Here is a 13,780-nt window from a genome sequence, read left to right on the forward strand (position 1 = left end):
ATGTTGTTTTCCTTGTTCGCAAGATGCACACAGAGAATCATTGTCAAATTTTAGTACAGGTAAACCTCGAACTAAATCTTCAGTGATAAGTTTTTTAATATTGCGAAAGTTCAAGTGTGACAATCTTCTATGCCAAAGCCAGCTGACATCATTAGATGCCTTTGATAGTAAACACAACAGGTTTTCCCATGATTGGTTTGATGTCCACTGTAAACATATCACCATATCTTTTAGATTTGAGAAGTACTTCCTTTGTCTTCGCATTTGAAATGATACTTCCTTCTTCATTAAATACAACCTGGTTTCCAGTACCCACAACAAGTTGTGACACACTAATCAAGTTATGTTGAAGTCCTTCAACATAAGCAACCCTGTTAACAGTGAATTGTCCATTTGTGACTTTCCCATAGCCTTTCACTTAACACTTGTGATTATTCCCAAATTTAACTACTCCTGCATTTTCCAAGTTTCTATAATCTCGCAAGTTTTCCTTTCTTCCAGTCACATGACGAGGGCAACCACTATCAATATACCATTTCGCATCATATTGCTCGTCACATATAACCTGCATTTATTGAAAAAATTTAGCAACCCAAGACTTGTTGGGTCCATCATTAGTAGAATGAAACAAATTCTTTGAATTTAAAAACCATTTTTTCACTTTGTTGGTGACATTTTCCATTATATCAACATCATCAGATCTAGATATTGAAATATAGTCGTTCAATAGTTTTGGATTTCCATTGATTGTAATCTCATTCTTCACAATATTCGCAGCTTTGATAACTGGTTTCCATTTTTGAACTGAAACTTGCGAATTATGAGATGGTGAACTAGCAGTGGAAGAGTTATTTGTGAACTTGTCAAATGCATTCTTTATTTGTTGCTCTGAAAACTTCCCACTTTGATATTGTCTTCCTTTCCCTTCAAGCCAATGATTGATCGTACTTACATCAGATTTTCCTTTTGTATACGAAACTTTAGTCGGTTTTGAGACTGAAGGATTTGGAAAATTTGGTTGTTTTGGTGAAAATTTCACTTTTGCTTGAGTTGAATTTTTCAAATTTGATGATGTATTCGTGAATTTGCCAACATTTTGAAACTTTTGATTATTTACAAATTTTTGCAAAGTCTCAAATTTTCGATTCTTGTCATATTTGCGAACATATGGAATTTTGTCAACAGAAGTTATTGGTTTGTGAAAACTTGTATCTATTTGTTTATTTTTGCTTTGAAATTTTGATGATGTTGTTTTTGAAATTTGTTCTTTTTCAACTTTTGGTTTATCATTAGACACAACTTGCCAAAAGATTGATTTTCTTGCTTTTCTTTTTGAAACATTATTTTCTGTTGAATAATTTCCAACCATCAATTTGAATTCATGAGAATTTAATTTCACTTCAACCTTTGGTTTTTCAACTTTTTCAAAAACTTTGTTTGCTTTTTCACCTTTAACCACCCATTTTTGTGATGATTTTTGTTTTTGAAACACATAAGGATTTTGAGTTAAATTGTTTTCTTTTGTGTTTTGATTTGCGAAAAAACCTTCAGTAGTTGATCTTTGATTATCTTTTTCAATCATTTTGTTGAATTAAGGATGAATTTTCTTAGCATTCCCAATTGTGACAAAAACTTGATTTGGAAAAATGGTTTTATCAGTGCATACAAAATTTGGATATACCACAATGTTGGTTTCCAAATAATGTGCACCTTTTTCATTTAAAATTTTATCAAATTCTTTTGTATTTTCAAACACTTGATCAACCACAACTCGTGGAGGTATTTCATGTGAACCTTTCACATCTTCTTTGTTTTCATCAGTGTCATCAGATTTCCAGCTTTTAACTTCCACATTATCCAAATTACAATGTTGCGAAGTAGAGGGTTTTTCAGTTTCATCCTCTACTATTGAATCAACTATAATTTCTTTACCTTTGATCTTAGATGTGATATTAATGATTGACAATTTAGAACAATCAACCTCTTCTTCCTCTTTGATTTCATTGATCTCACTCATACTGTCTGAATTGTCATTGACATCAGCATAACTGAGTTGAGAATCAAGAGCCGAGGTTTCAGTTTTCTTTAAGATTTTCACTTGTTCATTCTTTGTCAAACTTTCATTGACAATGTTAACCAACTCATCAGCAATCAAGAATTCATCAATTTTGACAATACCATATGCATATCTATCATCAGGTATTTTGTCAAAATGAGCAATTGTGCTTTCGCAATCAAAAGAAACAACATCAACTTTTTCACGTTCATATTCAAGAAAAGGTAAAAGTTTCCTATGCTGTTCTTTGCTAATGTCAGAAGAATGATGTAGAGTAGTTAATTTTGCATACAATCATTGGCAGAATTACAATATATGTTCCTTTGTGCTAGCAACAACCTAACATCGTTTGTAAGATTATCCCTATCACAATTTACATTTTTGATTTGCATTTCAAGTTATTCTACTCTGCTCCTTTTTATTTCTGATTCCTTTCGTGTCTCACCTAGTTGCATATTTAAATTTTGAGCTTCAGTACTAGCAGACACAATAACAGAATCAAAATAAGCTACAGTACCATCAAATGAAGTGATTTCAGCATCATAAGCAGATAAAGGAATATTAAAAGATTCAATTATAGCACGTACCTTGGTGGTCATGGGTGATTTGTCTGTGGATTTGGATACGAAGCACCTCCCTGAAATATCCTCTTCTAAATTTTCAAAACTTGCGAACATGGCTCCATGTGTAGGATGCCTCATTTCTTCATCATCAGATCCTGAAGACCAGATCTGATACGTTCCACTCTCTTCGTCATCAGATTCACCCTTCGCAAATAGAGACACTCCTTTTATCTTAGCACACAACTCTTCAATCTTTTCCGAATAGTATGCTTCGTCTTTAACTTTTTCCTTCTTCTCTTCTTTCTTTCGCAACATGCAATCGGCTGCAAAGTGATTCGCACCATTGCAGTAGTGACAATAAATTCCTAAGTCACCTTTCAGCTTCTTCACTTCTTTCGCATCTTTTTGTTTCTCAACAACTTCCTCCATTTTCTTCCTCTCCTCTCCTCCAGTTTTTGTGACTCCACTCTTCGCATCACTAGCCATTCCTTTTCTATTAAAAGGCTTTTCGAAAAATTTCTTAACTCTGTTATTTGAGTAGAATGCCACGGCTTCATCATCGGAGTTCATAAAAAATCCTTCATTATCTGAACCATCTTTTTCATTAACATCAACTTCTGATACCTTTGAAACAAGAGCCAAAGGACCTCCAATACTCTGTTTTGATTCTTCATACATTTCTGAAACTTTACTTTCATGTGTTTTCAGCTGATTGTAGAGATCATTCAAGTGAGTTGTATCAAAACTCTGTTTATTCTTAATCATCATAGTTACGCTTCGCCATTCGTTGCGAAGACCCATGATGAAAGTTAAATTGAACTCCATGAGACACCTAGTGATTCCATACCTATTGCAGCGAAACACAAACTCATTCAGATGATCATAGTAATTTTCAAGAGTTTCAGCATCCTTTTGTCTGAATTCCTTCAGTTCAACTAGACATTGCTTCACAGAGTTGATCTTCGTCTTTTTGCTACATTGATACTTCTCTTTTAGAGTATTTCAGATCTCCTTGGCTGTTTGACAACTACGGATGTAATTGTAAACCACAGGAGGTAGAGCACCTCTTCGTTCCCTCATGCACCTCTTTTCATTATTCTTCAAACGTTTTTGTTGTTCAGCAACTTCAACAGATGTAGTAGATGGTCCAATTGGTTGAACATTAGAAGGAGCTTGCACTGTTCCATCGATACAATTCCAAAGTTCTTCATCAATTCCATTTAAGTAATCCTCCATTCTATCAGCCCACTGATCATAGTATTCAGGAATTAAGATCGGAATTTTGGTTGAGTAACCAAGCAAGTGAGAGAAGGAAGTCATTGTATTCATATTGAAGTTCGTCATTGATGAACACATAAATTTTTGGAAAGCTTGAAAAACTTGATGAATTTGAGAATTGATCAACTAAATTGATCACAAATCGCTAATCGATTACTCGACTAAACAAATCAAAGACAGAATCAATTCAAATCTGAAGATCAAATTTGATTTTCAAAACCAAAATGCGCGGAAAATTTTGAGTATAGTTGCTACTGAAAAAATAAATGATTCTAACACGAAAATCAGATCGATGCAGTTTGAAACCTGGTCTGATACCAATTGAAGATAATTGTTGTCGAGATTATGAAAGCAATTATGATCGAATGATTGAAAAGTAAGAACACAACGAGTAAATATTAATCATATCTTATATTGATGAAGACTGATTACAAAGCTTAAGCAGAAAGAATACTCGAGTGCAAAAGTTCTTTCTACTTCTATCCTCAATCCCTATTTATAGGAGACCTGAGAGAACAAAAAATATACTAAGTCTATTACAATATGCTTCGCATAAAACTGACTTAGTAAAATAACTAAAAATGCGAAACTAAACAAACACACAATTCGACTTTTACAATTTAACCTCTACAAGTGCAATCAACCAGGGCATTTTAGGAAGGACTGCCCACAACTAAAGAACCAAGGTGGCAATGGAAGGGTACTTATGATCACAGCAGGAGAGGCTCTTCCAGAACCATCTGTGGTTATTGGTATGTTTCATAACAATAATGTTTAGGCCTGGGTATTTATTAATACTAGTGCCAATTAAAGGTTTATCAAGCATTGGTTTCAACACGCGGAATAATATAAAATTTCGGAAGTTTAATGAAACCTATGCAGCAGCTATAACAAAAAGTACTTGCTAGTTACCTTATCACCCTAGTTAATCATGCCATTCACATAGAAACTAAGGACCCTTGCTGGTAATCTATGCTTGCTAAGTGTATACGTTAGGGTTGTATATAATTAAGATTTTACAGACTTAGGATTCGCGATTCCGCTTTACTTCCTGTTCTTTGTTTGGTTGTGGGCTTAGGGTAGAATCACTTATTCGACTGTCTATTCGATCTGGATTATATACAACTTGCATACACCAAGGGAATGTAGAAGGACCAACCAGGGATCATGCACCACGTAAGTACATTAGTATTTATCGATATGGAAAACGTACTCCCTAGTTGCTTTCTCACCCGAATTAATCACATCATTCATGTAGAAACGAATGACTCTTGCTGGTAATATATGATTATAATTAAGATTCTACCGACTTAGGATTTTTGATTCCGCTTTACTTCATGTTCCTTGTTTGGTTGTGGGCTTAGAGTAGAATCACTTATTCGACTCTGTACTCAGTCTTGATTATATACGACTTGTATGCACAAGGTGATATAGAAGGACCAGGCATGGCTCATACCATGAAACTATATTACTATATATCAAAGCCCTTGTACTACCAGTACCAACTCAATTTCGGGACGAAATTTCCTTTAACAGGGAGGTAATGTGACAACCCAAAATTTAGGGCTATTATTATAACCGCCAATCTATAAGTGAATCTCTTGTTTATCCAAATTATTGAGTTTTAGTGCATCTTAAGAAGGAAAAGTAAGTTCATTCTAACTATTATTCAATACCAGATGATATCATGCTTTCAAATGCATAACGAATAAAATCGCACAAACTATAACCTTAGGAATATGTATGAAAAACTGAAAATTCGCAAAAAGTGATTTTAAGTGAAACATTTATTCTAGTCTCATAGTATGTGTTTACCTGTTTCCAAAAATATAAAGAACGTCCAAAACGGAGTTCGTATGCAAAAGATACGACAATTTTAAGAAAAACAGACAGTAAAACACTATTTTTATTTAATCGCGCAAAACCGAATTGATTCATTAAGGCACTTACGCTTTGCCTACAGGATTTTCGAGAGTGTTTTTGGACTCAGGTTATAGTCTATTATTTAATTTTACACTCGAAATAACTTTTACGAAAATATTCACAAAAGTCGCAAAAACCGACACTGCAAGCTGTTTAGACGTAAAACTTTAAACGCAATTTCCCGGAGATCCGTAAGTCCAAAAATTAATCCGTTTGATGTTCCAAAATCCTTGAATTAAACTCTATCTAAAGGTACTGTTGAAATTTTTTCTCGATGCACGGATCCCGAAGCACCGAGTTTTTAGTGTTTTGGCCAATTAAAAGAGGGAATAAACCATGTGGGGCCCGCATATGACTTAAGGAGCCCAAATATCTGATCTTTCCCTCCCTTGTATCATCCCACGTGACTATATCTTCTCCCCCTCTCCTTCTTTGTGTGCAAGTTTCACCAAGAGAGTACACGATGAGTTGGAAGTATGGCTTACTTGAGATGTGTGTGGGCATTTTTGGCTATAAAAGGAAGCTTAGATCACCTCCAAAATCACACCTCAAACTCCAACTTTCTTCTCCATGTATAAGATCTCCATTGTCTCTCTCTAAAGCACTCTCTATCCCTCTCCCGGTATACAACTTAACACCACCCAAAAACCATCAAACACCCTATTTCTACCAAACTACTACTTGTGAAGTTCCTCAGCCCCCTCTACCTTCGAACTTGCTGGAAAAGGGAAGAAAAATCGGCAGTAGGAGGCTGCCGAACTTTCTCAATCTTTACAGCATCATCGTCACTGCCACCTTGCGCCACCGACTTCCGCCACCTCTAGCCATCCATACAGTTGTAGGAAATCGGATTAAACCCGCAGATTACAACATGAAGACAACACATCCCGGTTTTCAAAACGACTCGATAACCGCTCATTAGTGTGAGTGTTACGGCCCCACATTTACATATTTTCAGCGGGGGGGGGGGGGGGGGGGGGGGATACATGTAGTACTTGTATATCTAGTATATATCTATTTTCTAAATACTTTGTTTAAATAAGCAACACCACCGTTTTATGCAATATAAATCACACAAAAATAGTATTTATTACGCTACTACTTACGGTACGGGGAATCTAGTTTGAAGGGCCGCATGGGTTGTTGGATTTTAGAACAGCTTGATTGCCAAAATGATCCTTCCCTCGGTGTTTCATGTCTGGCCCTCGTTTATGCATGGTAGTACGTGTACCAAGTAATATTTATAATACAACATACACAAACAAAAAAATCATTCTTTTGTGTTAATACTTTACCAGTTTTACAAATATTTGTTTAAATGCTTACATGTTAAGTAAACAAAATCGTTTTAAACCTCATTAGCTTCATATGTTATGCTGTTAAGATAATACAACTAATAAAAATAACATATACATTCCGATAAAAAATTGTGCTATGACTGTATAGCCAATTATCAACTTGGTAGTCTAATTATACCTCATACATACACAAAAATATATAAGTTTATATATTTATACGAGTTATAGAGCTCGTATCTTAGGCTCATTTATGTGCTTCTACTCAAAGTTTTATCAATTGTTTAAACAAGTATTGTACACTTTATGTGTACAGTTACCAAATATACATGTTGTTTATCTGTTTATCCGTATCTGCGGTTGTTAAGATCAACCTTGGCAGATAACTTTATATGTATATCCGTATGTCTGTTTATCCGTATCTGCGGTTGTTAAGTACAACCATGGCAGAAAACTTTATTTGTTATCCGTACAACCATGGACTTGGTTGCTTTCAAAACAGTTTTGAAGTATTGAATTACTTATGGAACATAATGTTTTGGCTTTCAAAGATTCATTACAAACACAGTTTCACGTATGGTTTTAGTTATACAAACTATACATTTTGGCTTTTAAAGAATCATTTCAAACTTTGTTTTAACTGTTGTTATACATACAAAGAAAATAGTTTTTGGAGTTTTTAAAAGTATTACTACAGTTAGCAGAAAACATGTGACACTCACCAACCTTTATGTTGACTTTCAAAATTACATGTATTCTTAGGGGATCATTAACCGAGCATTCAGACAGAAGATTTGCTGTGGATTGTAGACGACCTAGCTAGCTTGTTTTTGATATCTGCTTACCTGTTTAAGGCAACTACTGTACTATTATTATCTGTAAGAACCTTGTATTCAAACTTAATGATGGAATACAAATGCAGTTCTGTTTAGCGTTCTACTTGTACTATATATTCAGTTTATCTGTGATCCATGAACTTAGTCCCACTCCCAGCGTGTTCCGCCTTGGCTGGGGGTGTGACACCGAGTACCACGAACTCTGAGTCACTTCCTACTGAACTCACTGAGTCGTCCCTCGACTCACCGATTCACAACTCAACCAAAAAGGTTAGGACTTTGCGACCAGACTCACCGAGTCCAAGAACAGACTCGCCGAGTCCACGGCAATCTTCAGCAGACTCGCCGGGTTGTTCTTCCAACTCGTTGAGTGCATGCCTATCTTCATGCAACTCGCTGAGTACACCCGTGTGACTCGCCGAGTACCTTTAGTTCTTAATCCATACAATGGCTTTCCAAGCCATGCACGGGATCCAATCCATAGATCCAACCTCCTACAACCTTCCCTACACGTAAATGTGCATACTTTAGGTGAATCCATGGGGAAATAAGCCCAAAATATTCTAAGGCTAATCCTTAAGGCAAAGGCACTTCACTAACCACTCTAGGACAACACCTTTACAACAAATAGGATCATTACAAGCTTCGATATGAAGTTTCAACTTCAGATCTAGCTTCTAAACTTGAAATTGATTGCACTCAAGCCATAATCTCCAAAATCGCAACCATGAACGAATCTAGAAGAAGGAAACTCAAGGTAACAGATTGTTACCTCAGAAATGATCCAAAGGAGGAGTAGATCCCTGATCTACAATGATATCCAGCTGCTAGCCTCTTGATCTTCAACCTTCTTCTTCTCAATTTCTCTTTCCAAGCTCTAATTCTTCATTAATGGAGGTTATACACGATTTTAGGGTTTTCTGGGTATTGGAAGGTAACAAAGAGGCTGAGGGTGGGTTATAATGTCCTTTATATAGGGCACAACCCCGAAAATTAGGGTTCTCTCCACCCAACACCAACTCGTCGACTCACTCCTCCGACTCGCCGAGTTGGTCACTTAACACATGACCAGATTCGCAACCCGACTCACCGAGTCTTCCCATTGACTCGCCGAGTCGGTCTTCCATATTTACACTAAGCACCCTGAACTTTGGTCTTCTAAACTTAGGGTGTTACAGTTCTCTTCCACTTAAATTACGCTTCATCGTTGAAGCCTGCTGTAGCAAAAAATTCCAATAACCATAACCCCACTCTGCAACCTCGGATCTCTACTGACTCAGATCCTTCCAATCACCGCTATCATCCCAAAAATGATCCAACTCCTTGCTTACCGATTCATATCAACTGTCTCAATCCGACCACCGGCTCTTTCCTCTGATGGCGATACTTATCACTCTTGATTTCCATATACACTTGCCTCTCGCGAGACTAGATAATACACTAAACCATCGAGTTCTGATCGGGTACTCACTGCTACCAACTGCTATCCCTTGCCTCGTTTAACACAACCTTATCAAGTTTACTGCTGCGACTTATCCCTCTTCCTTTCCGAATTTGACTATACTCTTTTCATGCTGACAGGATGATACATCCTTCAACTCCAGAGCACTCTTATGATCTCTCTTCCGCAATCGCAATAATATGCTGACCCTGCTCTAGCATCCTCGGGTTGGGAACCCAACACACTGACGGTACGTCCAGATATCCCCTAAGATGAACTTCCACTACATACATAACCTCCTGATTACAATAATACTGAGAATCCAAGACTCCACCCTTGCATCCCTTCTGAACTCCTATGGTTCATCATTACCGGAAACCCTTCCGTGATTCCAGCCGATATCCAACCCGGATGTACTTCCATACCATTGGCACAACATAATGCCTAACAACCATCCTGAAATAGTTCCAATCATCCTTTCCCGCTACTGCTCACACTTCCGTGAACCAACACTCCTTCCCGGAGTTTCATATCTTTCCCTTTCCTTATCCAAGAAAATCTACTTGCCAACCTCACCACTTCAGACAAGTTCCATGGTGTACACACCCCACTCTACACTATCCCTTGTAGAGTAACCGCTACTCCGTGCATCGCACATGCCCTGAATATACTCGCAAGGACTCTCGAGTCCATGCACCGCCTCCCACTAACATGATCAATACCCGGGGCCAGACCTACTGGTTGCCATTGCATCGCAGCATACTCAATCCATCTCCTCATATAGATCTATCAACACCTACCGAGTCTTTAGCATGGTTGGACCGCCTTACTAGGCCTTCAGCCAATCTGGACCACTCTCAGAACCTTCAGCATGTCTGGACTGCCCTCCAGGGCCTTCAACCTGTCTAGACCATTCTTCGAGCGTTCGGCCTGACTGGTACGCCCACAGGCCTTCAGTCTCGCCGGACCACTCAGACTATCATATATCATCCTGAACTATCCTTCCTGGGACTCTCTCCCGAACATATTATTCTAGCCCTCAAGGGGTTCCGAACTCTAACTCCATTCCAATCTCGGAACCCTTTCCATGCAGGCCTAACATCAAACACTATCTACCATGAATCCATGGTCTGCTCCCGGTACCCAGTAGTCTGCCACTTACTCATTCCAGCACACACTCTTGCCTGACTGAAACACTGGTGACTTCCAAATAGCTAATCAACCTCAATTACTTGTCCATCCTCCTGAGAATTTTCCAATTCTCCTCCACTTAGAGCACTGACTACCAACACTGGTGACCCAACCGGCATCACTTAAAAAATCTTACTCAATAAATTCTCTTTTACTTGAAGTGGGTCAAAACGAGCAAGCTCCACAAAATCACTTATCCAACATTGCACATCTCGAACTCTAAGGGAGCTCGACTCTTCGTTGAACACTTCTCAAATCACAATTGCTATACTCGACAACAAGACCATACAATTAAAATCTGGCCATCAATTCCTTGGATGCTAACTGATTTCACCCTAACTACTAACCCCTTAATAATATCATAAACCCAAAAGATCGAACGGATACAATACCATAAATTATGCGAGCAAGACTAGCAGATATAATGCTCCATAACAACCATAAGATAACAAGATATCAAGAAGGAAACATACCCGAAACTGCATTCGACTCTGCCCTGACCTCCTCTGCTATAAGCTGAAAAGCACGCCCCTAAGCCCTCGGGGGCTCTGCTCCACCCTGTCCTCCACTCGTAATCCTCAAAATGGCCGGTGCTGGAGCCTGCACCGGCTCTGCAGTAAGTTGTGGACAGTTGGCCCTCATGTGACTAACCCGATGACACTGATAACAAATCCTCATATCTTGAACTGGGGCTGATTGACGGCAATCCCTCGCATAATACCCCTCTCTCCTGCACTTGCGGCACGCACCACCGGATCTACAAATTCCGATGTGACCCTTCCCGCACTTCCTATAAGTACGGCTACTCTGATCTCCCAACCTAGTATCAACCATCTCATAGCTTAGGGAAGCCCCGACTAGCTCCTCCCCCTGCTGCTGTTACAGCCGCTGCGGCTGCCGCGGCCGCTGTCTTTGCTAGAGCCGCATAGCGCTCATCAAAATACTCGACCATGGCGGTCTTAATCGACCCAAACAGTTCCGGCAGCTCGGCTTGGAACATAGCAGCAACCGCATCGTGCAGGATCACAAGAATCCTAGCATCTAACTCATCCGTACTCATCTGACCGATGACCTTGGGTGGCACCGATCCACCCTGACCGCCCTCTCCGGCTCTCGATCCTGACCCGGATCCACTCCCAGCATGCCTCGTAACCACCATACTGAAAAACACCGCAAAACATCTGATACCTCCCACTAACCCGGGAATCAACCCCCAATCCAACCCTAGGGGTTGTGACTTCCTTGATACGCGTACGGGTCTTGTGCTTTCAGTAGTACGAGCCCATACTACCTTCCACACCTACCCATATTTATATCAAGTATCACCACAACACCCTAGAGACGAACATACATAACAAGCAGCAAATCCTCCATCCTAGAGGGATACTAAATATCTCATACCGACCTACTAGTCCCACAACTCACCCAACCATGAAACTTCCACCAACTCCTGCAGCACTAGTGTATGCTAGTCATACATAACGCTGGACCCTATAGACTTTCAAATATTCAATCCTACCCTAAGCTCCTAATCAAACAAGAACAGAACATAAGGCCAAATCAAACATTCTTAGGCTATAAGATTTTTATTATGTAAAACCGTGATGCATACACTAAGCAACTATAGTATTGATGTCAATCTCATATAAAGGAAAACCTAGGCGAGCAGGCATCATGTAATCAGACAATTCTATCATGCAATTCCTGAAGATCCCTAGCCTAGTACTAGCATGTTGTTCTATCATATCTTATAAACAAATAACTTGTATGGTATTTTGGGGCTACTTACTGGCTCCGACTGATCGTACCTCCCCATCCTCCTTTACTCATTTTTGAAAACCATTTTAAATTCTCTTTTGAAAACTCTCCTTGATTTGAGATTGGATTCACACGAATGTTCCTCCAATTCACTCAAACCAAGGCTCTGATACCAACTTGTAACACTCTAAAATTCAAGCCAATTTAAAATTTTCAAAAATAAGCCATATTCATGAGGAGTGGTACGATCACGCCTTCGCCTTGCCACGGTCTCCTAAAGTACTTGAAAAATATTAAACCACAACTGTAAGCCCGAAAGCTTAGTGAGATACCCCCAAAATACCAACCACATATACCATAAACATAACATATCATAACAGAATAGAACAGACATGCACTTAGGGTCTATTGTGTGACTGGTCCGCCGCACTGGGCCTTCAGTCCACCTGGTCCACCCTCCGAGTCTAGCCATATACATCGAGTATACAGTCTGATTGGTCCGCCCGCACTGGGCCTTCAATCCACCTGGTCCACTCTCTGAGTCTACAGTATGACTGGTCCTCTTGCACCGGGCCTTCAGTCGGCCTAGTCCACTCTCTGATCCTCGACGCGTTTGGTCCGCTCTCGTGGGGCCTACAATCTATCCGGATCGCTCGCTGGGCCTTCAGTCTAACCGGTCTGCCTTGAGTATGCTGGCCTACAGCACAAAGCAGGACCCGCCTCAATCCAACCCAGTCCAACAACAATGTGCACATAAACATATAACATATAACATATAACCATTCACAACTAATCAACCGATCTAACAGATCACATAGCTAGCAACATCCTAACCAAGATACCGACCTAACTGGTCACTAACATATACCATCCTAATTACCAAGATATCAACATAGAAAAGCAATAACATATCACTACTACTACTACTGGATTACAATATGATAAAGGGATGGCCTTGGTGACTTAGACCCTGTCGATATAGTGAGGATAACTCACCTCGCAACTGCTGATAGAAAAGATACGATCATGCTGCTCCAACCTCCGACACGAACCCCACCACTGATAATACCAAAAGACTGAACTCAATAAATACCAATAATTACCAAATTACCCCTGGAAGTCAACTGGTCAACTCTTGGTCAAAGTCAAAGTCCTCAGTCAAAATCAAACTTCGTGACTGGCTCTATTCGCCGAGTTAGCCCGCTGACCTGTCGAGTCCCCATGCTCTGAGAACTCCCATATCGCGACCCAACTCGCCGAGTTGCCCCAAGACTCACTGAGTCCCACAAACTCTGAGTCACTTCCTGCTGAACTCACCGAGTCGTCCCTCGACTCACCGATTCGCAACTCAACCAAAAAGGTTAGGACTTCGCGACCATACTCGCCGAGTTGTTCTTCCAACTTGTCGAGTCCCTGCCTATCTTCATCCAACTCACCGA

Source organism: Lactuca saligna, chromosome 3 (genome assembly GCF_052625555.1).
Source record: "Lactuca saligna cultivar CGN05327 chromosome 3, ASM5262555v1, whole genome shotgun sequence".
NCBI classification, from domain to species: Eukaryota; Viridiplantae; Streptophyta; class Magnoliopsida; order Asterales; family Asteraceae; genus Lactuca; species Lactuca saligna.